Source organism: Cryptomeria japonica, chromosome 2 (genome assembly GCF_030272615.1).
Source record: "Cryptomeria japonica chromosome 2, Sugi_1.0, whole genome shotgun sequence".
NCBI lineage: Eukaryota > Viridiplantae > Streptophyta > Pinopsida > Cupressales > Cupressaceae > Cryptomeria > Cryptomeria japonica.
This window is the reverse complement of record NC_081406.1, coordinates 473,015,286-473,028,920: the sequence shown is the minus strand read 5'-3', so window position 1 is coordinate 473,028,920 and position 13,635 is coordinate 473,015,286.

Below are 13,635 nucleotides of genomic sequence, written 5' to 3'. Positions count from 1 at the left end.
ATATGTTCTACAATAGCATTTAACATCATCAATTAGTAAATCCATCGTATTACAACGATTTCCCAATAACATAATATTCCATTTCGTTTTTAAACAATACTACCTCAATTAGCCAACTTCCCTAATCAGCTAGAAGGTAAGATCTAGATTTATAAATCCAAGATCAAAAGATTATAAACAACAATATTCAATTGCGAAAATTCACAGTTTAGAACTAAATCAGGAAGGGAGCATAAGTCATGAAATGAGATTGAATAATGACTAAACCTATAAACTCCGTTACAGAATTATTCAATACCAAATCAACATTTATGATAATATTGCCACCCTAATCCTAAATAGGAAACTAATTAAATCTTAACACTAAAATAATATTCACAAATATCATATGCCATTTTTTTCTTTTGAATGAAAAAAAAATACATAAAAAAAAACATTTAATAAACTATATTTTAAACAAAAAAAGAAAACGCATTAAACAAAGAAGGCGAGGGCGAGCTGTGCCCTAACCCTAGCGCCGTTCAACGCCTCACCGCAGGGAAGACCCATGCGGGCGGCGCCTCTGCGGTGCCCGCAGGTCCGCGGCGCCCTGCGGCCACCGCAGTGTGCCGCGGCATGGTCTACAACGCCAGCGAGGAAGGGGGGAAACAGGGGGAGCGCGGGGGAGAGGGGAGGAGGAGCGGTGGAGCTCCGCTCCCCGCCTCCAAACCCCAAACCCAGGGTTGCGCTAAACATAACGCCCAGCTCGGCTTTGAGCATAAATTTTGCTTTTTTAAAACACAGTTCGAAAATAACATACTTTCTTTATTTTTAAAAACCACACAGTCCGATAATATCACAAACGCCCAGCACGAAATTGAAAAGAAATTTCGATTTAAAAATAAATACGATTTAATATAAAATCCGTTTTCAACGAAATCAGTTTTGGCATCAAGATTCTTGATGGAATTCATCCATTCCTAACACAAACAGGGGTTTTCAAACACCATACAGCAATGAGGAATAACACACCTCAATAAGAAAATTTCCAGCCAAATTCAAATGGACAATCAATTGGTTTTTCAATAACAAATTCGGAATCCTACCTGAATACGCAATCCTGGAATGGCTGAAGGAGAGCCCACCTGCCAGATCCAGCATCATTCCTTCCCAAAACCTCCAAATTCATTCCAAATTTCTTCTCCAAAAAAAAAAATGTCCATCCCTCCATTTTTTTCCAAATTTGGGTTATATGGAAGAGTTGACCCAAAAATTTCTATTTTTGGAATTAAGAATCTTTATTTACAAAAATACTCAAAAATTCATTCTTTTCAACTCTAGCAACAATTTAACTTGCTTTTTCAATTAAAAATCGATTTCCTCAATTAATACGATTTAACCTTTCAAATTTTAAAAGCCAACAGAATGCAATAGAATCTATTGAATTTTAAATACAAAACTTATTTTCATCAGCATATATAAAATGCAATTAATATTCCAAATCAGTCATTTAATCGAATTCACTCCCAATTAAAAACGAGCAATCCAATATCAACGAAAATCGCATAACGGAAACTAGAATAATTTAGTCCATAAATCTCTAATGCACAACGCATATTTAATCAAGATAATTACTAAGGACTAATTAATCAATTTAACCAAACACACCAAGCACGCAAACCGAGAAGGTCAACCAAACAGACGACTCGCAAGCCCAAACCAACAAGGGATTACCGACGACGACTGGCGATGCTCACTTGAGCACGACAAAGGTCGACTAGGGTCTTACGACCACCTAATCCAACTCTAAGGATTAATAGAGGTACATTCAAACCTGCACATCCAGGTGAAGACGAACCTCGCGCTCATGCGACTTCGTACCTGAAATCTCCTGCAACCAAAGATCATACATGCATACATATATAGAATTTAATGAAAGCGTCAGCTCAATATTAATGCCACAAAATAGGTACACAAAACAACTTGCATACAACTAGAGAGAAACCACATCAATAGCTACGCGTAAAATCAACATCTGACTATCACATAATATTACGATAAACTGATCAAGATTAAACCAAGGTTAGAGATCGATTACGGTAGGGGTACTACAAAACTAGTAAGAAAGAGTTCTCAGTTTGTCTTTTCAAGGTGATGTCCTATAAGGCATCTAGTTTGGATGGAAGCCAACAAGTCATCAGCGATCATGCTTGCACCCAAGCATGAACCTACAACAAAAGATGAAGTCGGCAATGCACTTGCAGTTGAACAAGAACATATTCAAGTCACTTATCCACTATTGAATAACAATATATATGATCAATTTGAAGAGGTGAGTGATTTTTTCTCTCTCTTTCAAGAAGCAATGCATCAACTTGTAGTACATTGTCTATGTTTCATCTCTTCTTAACTGCTCATGAACATGTTAAACATTGTAAATTGAGAAGAGGGGCGACTATTTCAGTTAGCCTATTAATCGTTTGGTCATTTGATTAGAGTAGTTTAGGGTAGGTTTTAGGAGTTCAATAAGTGCTCTTGCACTATTTTTGAGTCTTGTTTCCTCCAAGTGTTGAAGCACATTTGTTTGTTCCTTAGTTTATGTGTCTAGGTTGTTGTTTAGAGGTGTTGGTAGTAGTAGTCAAGTTTGGTTTGAAGTTTTTTTTCAGGTTTCTTTGATTCCTCTGCCCAATGGATAGGCTAAGGATACTAGTTTTTTAAGTTTTAACAAGCAAAACATATGCAGAGGTTACCAAAAGTGTTAGCCTATTTTTTCTTTTTGGCTCAAATAGTCATTAAAGGGTCCCTCCAAGTGTTAGAATAGGTGTTATGATCATCTTGAATCTTGGCACATTGCTAAAAAAACCCAAGGCACCTGAAAAAATGTGTAGCTAATATTTATTTTCTAGGTAAGTCAATGCCATCAAGAGAGGGAAAACCTGCTAGGGTTTGATTGCACATCGAATAAGCTTTCTTCTTTCATGGCATGCAAAGAGTAGAGGTTTTAGGAGGGATGGATAGCTTAGGGCCACATGTTTGAAAGATTTTAGTTGCATTAGAGTGTGGGATGTCATTAATAAGTTAGTTTTGTTAAGATAACCGGTGAACAACTGAGAGGGGGGGGGGGTGAATCAGTTGTTAACAGATTATAACTTTTAATCCACAGTACAACCTTAAAACAGATCAAGTACTGGTAAAGCACATACAGATGCCGCTAGGAACAGATACTGGTAAACAATGCAACTTAACAATTAACTAGATAATCAATGCAAAGAAACCATACCACATAACACCATGATTTGTATGTGGAAAACTCGGAAAGGGAAAAAACACGATGGGAAGCCTACCCAGAGTCAGATGATACTTCTACAGAAAGTATGTGATACAATAAGGGGCCTGGACATATAGGAAGGCACACTACCTAGAGCGTACTGCTCATTACAAAAGAGTCTCACTAACTACAGAGAGGCTACAACCATCTCAAGATAAATGGACAACAATCCAATAGAGTGAACTGCCAGAAATAACATCTACCATGCCTGATTATAGTCCCGATTAAGCTCAATACCGAAGGCCTTTGACCTCTTCCTTAATCCCAATTCGATCACTTATGATCGACCAAATCTCCTCCGCATATGATATTGCATTCCAAGACCACGACACATAATCCCAATGATCTACAATGAGATCTTACATCATTTTATACAAACCCTAAGACCTAAACCAATTAGGTCGGCCACCTAAAAGATATTACAATAAGATCATTACATAATTCCATATTACAATGATATGCCATGTCGACTTAAGACCAAAACAATAATAACAAGTCCATAGATCATCTCGAAAAATCCTGGTAACGTGTAGAGTACACGTTATCATGATACCGATCCATAACCTAGATAGGTACCGGACCTATTTTGGGTCTACCACGCCAAAGCAATGTCTTCAAGCAGTTGAAGCACGATCAAAGAACATCTTCAACATCCTGAAATCCATGTAGAAACTACACCAACACCACTTATGCATCCTGTAAAGATTCCTTAGTGAAAGCTCTGTCGGTAATGCCTTAAACCAATGTCGGTAAGGGTTTACCAGAATGTATGATAGCATCCAATACCAAGCCAATACCAACTGACCAAAACTTGCTCCAGATGCACGTATCACATGTAACCAATCACATTCCATAGATCCAAACATGCTGGAAGTGTCCAATAGATAGTGTCTTCTGCCGATAACACTAGATCTTCTACTGGTAACCAAAACCTGTCTGTCGGTAACCATCCATAACAGCTAGTGTTGACATCAATGACAAAACATCAATGCAACACATAATCAATTCATCCATAATGCCAACAAGTTTTTCTATTGTTGCTTTGACCAAATCCTTGATCTGTTATTTTCCCCAGATCATTGAGTGAAAAAAGGGTGTCTATCATTTATTAAGAGGTTTTGAGCAGTGGTGATAGTATATGCATCATCTTTTGTTTATTTTTCTCGTCCATATCAGATCTCAAGAAAAGCATACAAAAATGAATACCATCATTCATGGATTCAAGCTGAAGGATGGCAAAATTTGATTCTATGAACTGCATAGAAGAAGAGTATGCACTAGAAAAGGGTTTCAATATAAAGATGTAGAAGCAATGAGAGAGCAAGAGTAGCAAAATATGTGAGGAGAGAAAAGCTTGCAAATATCACGGTCAAAATTCTGTGTTAGTATTGAGTCATTCAAGTTTCCTGGTGCACTCCACCTTGCCTTTTGTAGAGGACCGATTCTTTGTGTTGCCAAGAAATAGTGCCAATTGCCATGCTCTCTATCAAGGTTGATAATCAAAATATAAAGAAGACACTAATGTGGACAACACTTAGAAGGCAATTATTTTGCTTCTTTCAAACCTTAGATAGACAGTGAAGTTGGCTTTCTATTACCTTGACAATCAAAAGGTTAGTTTCTTGAAGGAGCAAGTGTGATGACCATGAACCAACGAAAAAGGACTGTCACATTAACTAGCACAAAGATGACAGTGAGAAGAAGATTTTATGACCATCTTCATGATACTAAAGATATTTCAAAGAATGATGGAAAAAGAAAATTCATTAGATGCTGCTGTTGTAACTGCCTTGGTAAATTCATATGTAAAAAGTTGACATGTACACAGAGCATATAGACTGTTTGAATAAATGTCTCAAAGGAATGCGACCTCATGGAGTACTATGATTGGAGGATATGCAACAAAATGACTATACCATACATGAGTGGAAGGCAAGGTGATTTTTCTAGACAGAGGCATAGATAGATAATGCATAGTGCACAGTCATTAACGAGCAGTGGTTTGTGAATCTTACGCCAAGTAATAGTGAGGGTAAGCATATTAGAGACATTTATCAATAGAAAGGGCAGGTGTAATGTGCAACCAACAATAATTCACAATGCACAAAAAACAAGTAGACAATGACATATAAATGCTAACAACATAAGAATTGAAAGGGACTATAAAGCAGTATTCATGACAGTCATAAAGAAGAATGAAGACAGTTTTGCATCTATTGTGAGAGTGCTACAAATAGTATAGCTACATGCAAGTGAATTTAACAAAGGGCATAGTAAATTTTTGAAAGGAGTGACAATGTAACAATGTCAATGCAAGGAAAGAGGAATGGAGATCTTATTCTTTCTCAAGACACCAGTTGAGCTGATTTAGCTTAGTGACAGGGAGAATGGAACAAAGTTTATGGAGACAGACCTTTTAACTCATTTTTCATTGTCATCCTTTCATATTGTTTACATGAGGTACGTTGTCTGTGTATGCTTGAAGATGTTGGCATCACATAATTTGAAAGGACACACTGACAGTCCTTCACCATTTGTTTGAAGTAAAGCACTGTTGCAAGATAGCAGTGAAATACTAATACTAATGCAAAGACCATCAAGGTTAAAAGAAAACAGTGAAGGAAAAAGTTCAAGAAGGAAAAAATAAAGTCAAGAAGAGAATAAAACAATGCTGAGAAACTAGGGAAGTCGCTAGATCTCTCAAGCCTTTCTTATGAGAAGAATTCAAGAAAAGGCAAGGATATAGTGGCAGTTATACTTGTCTGAATAGTCACATGGCAAGTATAGCAGTCAAGACAGTTAAATAAAATCAAGCACATTGCAAATGATCTATAGCCTAAGTTTGACATGTTAAAAGCCAGTCAATACTCATTAATGTTGCCAAAATTCTTTAGAGATCTTTTCAAAGAAAGATCACATGAAGAAAAAAGAGATTGAAGATGAGATACAGGATAAATATTTGTTTTGAGACGGGCATTTTCAAAGTGATAAGGAGAATAGTCAAGGCAAATTTTTCATCATAACATGCAAGGTACCAAATGATCACTCATCATCCAAGGGCAATTGCAAAGGATGGTTTTGAAGCAGTCACATTGCATTATCAAGTTGTACAAGAGGGGAACAATGTGATTGAAAGATATCAAGGATAACCAAAATTCTTAGAGAATACAAGACTTAGGAAAGAGTCTAAAGTGACAAAAGGTAGAATTTGATGATAAGAGGAAGAATGATTCAAGACAGTGGTGTTGTGTTTCATGCAAATGATTTATGAGATAGAGTCAGAGTGATGAAATGTTCAAAAATTTCATAGAAGAAACATGATGCTTATTTATAATGCTAACACACTCATGACCAATGGATCAAAAGAACGAGATAATAGAGTCTCATAGATACCGTGACAATGATCTTCAGCTAAGATAGAGAGTTTAGGACAATATTTCAAGTTCCCAAAGTAAATGACAGATCAACGATCACAAGAACAATAGAATGTTCATGAGACATAGCAATGACAAGTCCTTCAAAGAATCGAATCAAAGTATCAACCCTTCATGACAGTGGGTCTAATAGTTTGGTGGAAGTCTGAAAGTCTTGGATAACAAGATATAGAAAGATATGACACATGTTAAATACCAGTTCTGAGAGGTCGCCAATGCCTTCTTATCTTCATGTTTAGTTTTTTCTCATGCCTTGTAAGCTTGGATGAAGAAACTATGGTAGTTTGGAGAATTAATGATCAGTTATGTATAGTGGCAAGCATATAGGAAGAAGTTGGATGGGTTGGAAGACAAGTAGAGAGAATATTAGCATCAGTTGAAGTGACTAGGCCAACAAATGAGAGCATTTAGGCAAGTGGAGAGTGGATATAGGAGATATCAAGACAAATTTTGAGGGAGAAAAGTCAATCTTCATCGTGAATCTACACCACACAAGAGAAGCTTCATCAATCAAATGAAGAAAAGACCCTTCTCCAGCGCCAAAAAGAGAGTTTTGACTCGGCCATGCAGGAAACACTTGTCAATTCCTCTTTGAACATATGGCTAAATGATAAGTTGTTGAGGAGCATAAGGGTATGCCTAGGGTAGCTTTTCTCTCACTTCTTTTCTTCTTTTTGCTAATTTTTGTAACTTCTCAAGTTCTTTCTGTCAAAAAGTTATTTTGTAACTAAAAAAACAAGTCATTTTTTATTAAAACAGTAATGTATTTTCATTATTTTTAATGCATTTCAAGCATCTATTGCTGCTACAACACGATATATCAATAAAATATAGTGATTTTCCTTCTCATCTCTCTGTTTTCTTTTGTGTATCAATGATGATGGATGAATTTTTCTAGTGAATTTGGTAAGTCGTCGAGTTTTATTTGTCTCATCCCAACACCTTGAAACAGAAAACAGATATTTTGTAGGCTGTAGGTTGTGCAATGAGTATAAACAGTCCAGTGTTGTAAATAATAATGTTTTCCTTCTCGAAACTGTGAAAACTCAATCCTCCTTATGAAATATTGATGCAAAAGATATGTGAGATAGTTGAGTTGTGTAAAGAAACAGTTGAGTATTTGACAATTTGTGTGCAAGGTAGTATGAGCCTAAGTATCAATATGGTGTAGTGCCTCATAGACGTAGTTTTCATTTTAAGGCAAGTTCTTACCTTTTTCTCAAGTAAAGTGAGTAGTTATTTTAGTTAGGTGATTGCATTTCTCTAGAGATTCACTCCAACTTTTGGGCAACCTACAAGCTTAGGAATGTTTCCATGTATCACTAGGTTGTTGATTTGAGAGCTCATAATCTAAAAGGTGGTTGAATTTCTTACCTTCAGTTGCTGCTCTAAGAATTGCAGTAGGCTCAATGCATTTTTCCAAAATGCATACTCAACCAATATTTTCTAATGAATCCAACCTATATCTTTCGTGATTTGTAAGACCCTATTTATAGATTGAATTAGCATTATCAAAATGATGAAAAGCTTATCAATAATTTCTTATTTGAAAATTTCAGCATGTTCTAAGCCATCATTAATATCAAGTGCGGCACCTTTCTCCTGTACATGACTCTCAACAAGATCATGCTATTATTTTACCACATAAAGTGGATTATCAAATGATATCTCTACTTTCATCTCAAAGAGTGGATTTCCATAACATGAAGGTTGCTTTCAACATCTTGTTTAAGCCAATCCTTTCCATGATCTAAACACTCTTCACAAGGTGGCTCTATGCTATCTTATTTAGGAGGGCTCACATACCCTTCCTCTATAGTTGCTTCATCATCATTTTTCTTTGGTTCTAACATCTTATTTTCAGACTCTTCTTTTGTGTTAGTTTTTCCATTTATTTCAATTTCAGGATCTACTTGAGTTCTTTGATGTGGAGTCTTTTGCTCATTTTTTTTCATAATCGGTTCCATATATTTTGGTTTTACAACATTCTTTACAAACTCCTTTTCAATGTTTGGATCTTTCATTATTTTAAGCAATTCTTAAATCATCTCACACAAGGACTTGTCAACTATGAACATCTTCTCAACTCTATTCTAGCAACTATAAAGAGAGGTTTTGAGATAAAGCCACTGAAATTGACAAAAAGTCACTAAAATTTTAACATGCAATTGAAGACTAGAACAAGAAATCACAACCCAATAGGTTGGGAAAAAAAGAAAAGAAGCTCTGATACCACTGTAAGAACAACCAATTTTTTAAAATTTTTTTTTTTCCAATAGAAATACAAAACGAGTATACATTTAATGAAAGTGCATAGTTGTTATAATGTTTAATAAAATTGACCAGCTTTCACACGAGTTGTTACAATGTTATTTTGATAGATAAATCTTTCAAGGAGAATCCAAATAGGGAATTAGAATAACATGTGAAAGTCTCCACTTGTCATAAGCTAATTGTTTATCTGCTTCAATAGTCAAGAAGGAATTATGTAATGTCTCCCCAATTTGCAATTTTGAGATGTGTTTATCTCAATGTTATTCTAGCATTGTGCCTAGAGGTGCATCAGTTGCTCTTGAGTGTTTATTTTATATTCTACTTCAAGTATGTATTTGGTTCTTTATATGCCTTATGATGTGTTTGGATTGTTAGTTATTATTTTTTTGAGATGTCTGTGTGTACTTTATTGTATCATTATGAGGGTCTAATGTGCTCATGTGTTATGATATTTTATGAGATGCATGAGAAATAATGTTATGCTTAATGTTAATCATGTTTCAAGTTAATGATGTTTGAAATATTGTTAAATATGGATTTAATGATAGAGTAAATTAAATGCGATTTTGACATTAAAATGTGTTAAAATGGAATAATAATGTTATTTTGATTTACTATAGCATTGTGTCTAGAGGTGCATCAGTTGCAGTGTGTTGCTCTTGAGTGTTTATTCTATATTCTTCTTTAGTATGTATTTGGCTCTTTATATGCCTTATGATGTGTTTGGACCGTCGGTTATTTTTGTTATTGATTTGAGATGTCTGTGTATATTTTATTGTGCCTAATTTATTATGAGGGCCTGATGTGCTCATGTGTTATGATATTTTATGTAATGTGTGAGAAATAATGTTATGCTTAATGTTAATTGTGTTTCAAGTTAATGATGTTCGAGATATTATTAAATATGATTTAATGTTAGAGCAAATTAAATGTGACTTTCACATTAAAATGTGTGTCGAGATAGAATAATAATGTGATTTTGATTTACAATGTTTTGAGATATTAATATTGATGTTGAAAAAATTAGATGATGATGTATGTTAAATTAGTTAAATGCAATAAATTAATATTATGTGATATTTTATCTCGTTTGGGAAATTGTACTTAGTGAACAGCTATTATATATGTACAAGTACCCTTGATATTTGTTGAGTGATGTAGGTATCGGGTATTGACTCCTCTCAGCTCCACAAGTCTGAGCATACCTTGACAGTAGTTAAATTGAAGATGTCACATTGAACAAATTCCCTTATACCTTGCTCGTTGTACTTAGTCAATTACAATTTCCCATGTGTTTACTATTATATACTGTAGCTACCATAGTTGGTAATGCCCAAAAAGCCCTAATATCCCTTTATGATCAACTAGTAAAGAGTGTTTGCGCATATGTGTTTAATTTCATATTGTCATCAATTTTAATGTGGAAATGTATTTTAATGTTTCATTTGGCAATTTATTATTGGAAAGCTAAAATATGTCTTATGTGTATTCATTAGAATTGTAATTGCATAATTAGGGTATTGGAGTGAAATTGGGAATTGGAAATAAGATTTAATTTTTTATTATTTTCAAAAAGGGCAAAAAGCTAATGGGTTTTAAGGGAAAAGAGTGCGTTTTTCTACACTTAGTTAATTTTTAATGTTGAGTGCTCAAAACCCTCATACACTTAGACTTTTGATTTGGAGATTTGAGAGGAAATTTGTTGGAGAAAATTTGTGGTTGCTTATGCATTGAATTAGGAATGTGTCTAAGATCTTGTTGCTTTGTGGATTTAAGATTTTATTGTGAGTTTTTGGAGATTTTCATCTTTCTTTTAGTGCAAATTTGAGGTAAGAACCTCATAACTTTATGTTTGATTAATCTTTTCAATTTTGGTTCCTTGCATTTGAGTCAATGAATCAAAAGAAACATTTTCCTTTAACAAAATAATTCATTTCATTGTATATTTGATTTGTTGTGAGAAGAATTGAGAAAACTATATTTTTAAAATGATACTGTGTCAAATTTTGGATTGAATAGGAAATTTGAGAAATTAATTGTGAAAACCTAGTGTTGGGTGGATATGAATCAAAAGGGCATCTTTAGAATTTTGAGTTTTGAATTTTAAAAATTTAGTGTTCTTGAAGGTATTTTAATGGTGGAAAATATTATTCCTTGGTTTTTGGAAAAATTGGAAAGTTGTTTTAAAAGTGGATTTTTTGATATTTGAGGTCAAATTATAATGTGGAATGATATAAATTATGTATGAAGTTTTGAAATTGGATCAATTTAGATTTGTTATCATGATGTTATTGAGGATTGAGTAATTGTGCATGTAATGTGAATAGTGGTGAAAAGGGGGAATATTGCATTATGTTTTGGATTTAATAATAAATGTGATATTACATTGTAGATTTTGGTTTTACTTCCTCATTCACGTAGATTGAGATGAGCCTTAGGATTAGGTACTAGAGTGGGTTGTGGGGGTGGCTCCCAACGTGTCCTAGACCAAGGTGGCACATTGGCAATCACAGTGTGGGGAGTCTTTTAATCAAATGATAACTATAATTAAAATGGGTAATAAAATTAACCAAGATAATTGGACTCCCCTTGCATGCTTTGAGCGCTTGTATTAGGCTAAGGATGACTTCAGAAAACATGTATGCTCATGGAGTGCCAAATCAAATAACATCGAGTATGCCTCATTCATATGAGAGGTTACTAGGGTCCCACATGGACCCATCCCTTTATGTTCATTTGATGACACTCCTCTTCTAGCACTCTAGCATCTAGGTCCTAGTAGTTTGAGTAATACTCGAGAGATGTTGTCTTCTTTCTCATTTTCGTAATTGCTCCATGAGATTGCATTCCTTTCTATTTTGATGCTTACTCTATGATCCTGTATGACGTGTATACTTCATGTATGGTGTCTGTGTAAGCCTATCTCCCCCTTTTGTATTCATTGTTTGAGCGTTTGGGTTGTGTGATTATCTCCGTGAGCATAGTGGGATGGACCTAAAGGTTCCACATGGTTAGGTGGCATGTATAACCATCATTAGGGACTAGAGATCTTGGCTTCAAAGATGGCATCGAGTTCATTCTACTCCTCTCCTCTCTTATGCTTCTATGTTCTTTCCCATTCTTGCAAATGTATTCTCAAGGATGTTTGAAAACCTATATAGTGTAATGATGTAATTATGTATATTGTATATTGGACCATCCTCGTGAAGGATATTGTAATCCATTGATAATGTAATTGGATTAGTGGAGTTTGTGTGTGTCGTTGTGGGTACTAAGTATAGATGATCATGCATTCTTTCCTTATCTTGCAATGGGGCATTATGGTTAAGGAGTAATAATATTTCCTTTGGGTTTAAAATGAGCTTAATGTTGTCTTGAGTTGTCTTCAAGGGAGTTGTTGTCCCCTCTTGAGGTTGTCATACTTCCTTGTGGTGATTTCAGTGGTTGAGTCATTCTAGGCCCATTTGGGGCATTTTGAAGCATCTTGTAAAGTCTTGTGCATGTATGCACATGTTGTATCATTGATTCTTAAGTGTTTTAAGCTTAGGGCAAGAGTTTAGGGTGTCATGGAGGCATTTGTCTCCCTCCCTATTCTATCCTTTGCACGTCAGTAGTCCCTAGTGTCTAGGGGAGTGGTTTTGCATACCTTGTCCCTGCACATTTTTGACATTTTTGTGTTCTTTAAGTGTTTCCAAGACCTTTAGTCCACTCCAATGCATTTTTGGTGTTCATGGGACCAATCCCTAGCTTTAGTTTGCTCACAAGTTAGGACATTAGTATGGATAGAAGATGACAACACAAGTTTATAACAACCAGGGACACTAGTGCACCTAGAGGACTAAGGTGTGCCATACTAGTGTCCTGACGTGCCTATGTCTTGTCAAGGCACCATAGTCCCTTGTGAGTTCCCTAGTCTAGGGTAGCTATCTAATAAGCTTTTCGAGGCCCTAGAAGGATAGTTTAAGTGCATTGAAGATGCTTGTTAGGGCTTGGAATGTATAGGGAACCTTTGAGAAGGTTCGAGTGTATTGTGAGTAAGATGCAATGGTGTCAATTACATCAATTTACGTGTTGGTGTCCACAAAAAAAGGGATCATTGCACCTAGGACCAAGGAGAAAGCCTAATTGGTCGAGTAAAGTTCCATAGATTCTCATGAAGACTTGTAATGGTCGAGACCCTTTGTTTACCTTGCCTAAGGTGCCTTGAGCCTTCCCCTATAGATGGTTGGCAGTTAGGGACTCCTGCCTTTTGCTTGTGTGTTGTCGCATTGTGACATGGTGTCGTATTCAAGCCATTGGTGTTAGCAATCTTTAGATTATATCGTAATAATTTAAGCTCAAATTGGTTGGCCTAGTGTGATGTGTATTAGAGGTTGATGATTTCCTTGTCCCATCCTAGTGTCGTTTGGTGAGAGGATGCAATCATGGTGTACATTGATCACCATCAAGTAGTCGACTTTCCCCTCTCTCTATTTAGTCTTTTCTCGTGGTGAATGGTCTTGTTACTAGTCTTCCGCTATTGTCACCTCACTTGTGTGATGGTGTGGTCTTGTTTAAGTGATCTTGTGTGTCATGGATTCCCTTGTGACAGATGCACATCGTGCAAGTGCAACATGTAGT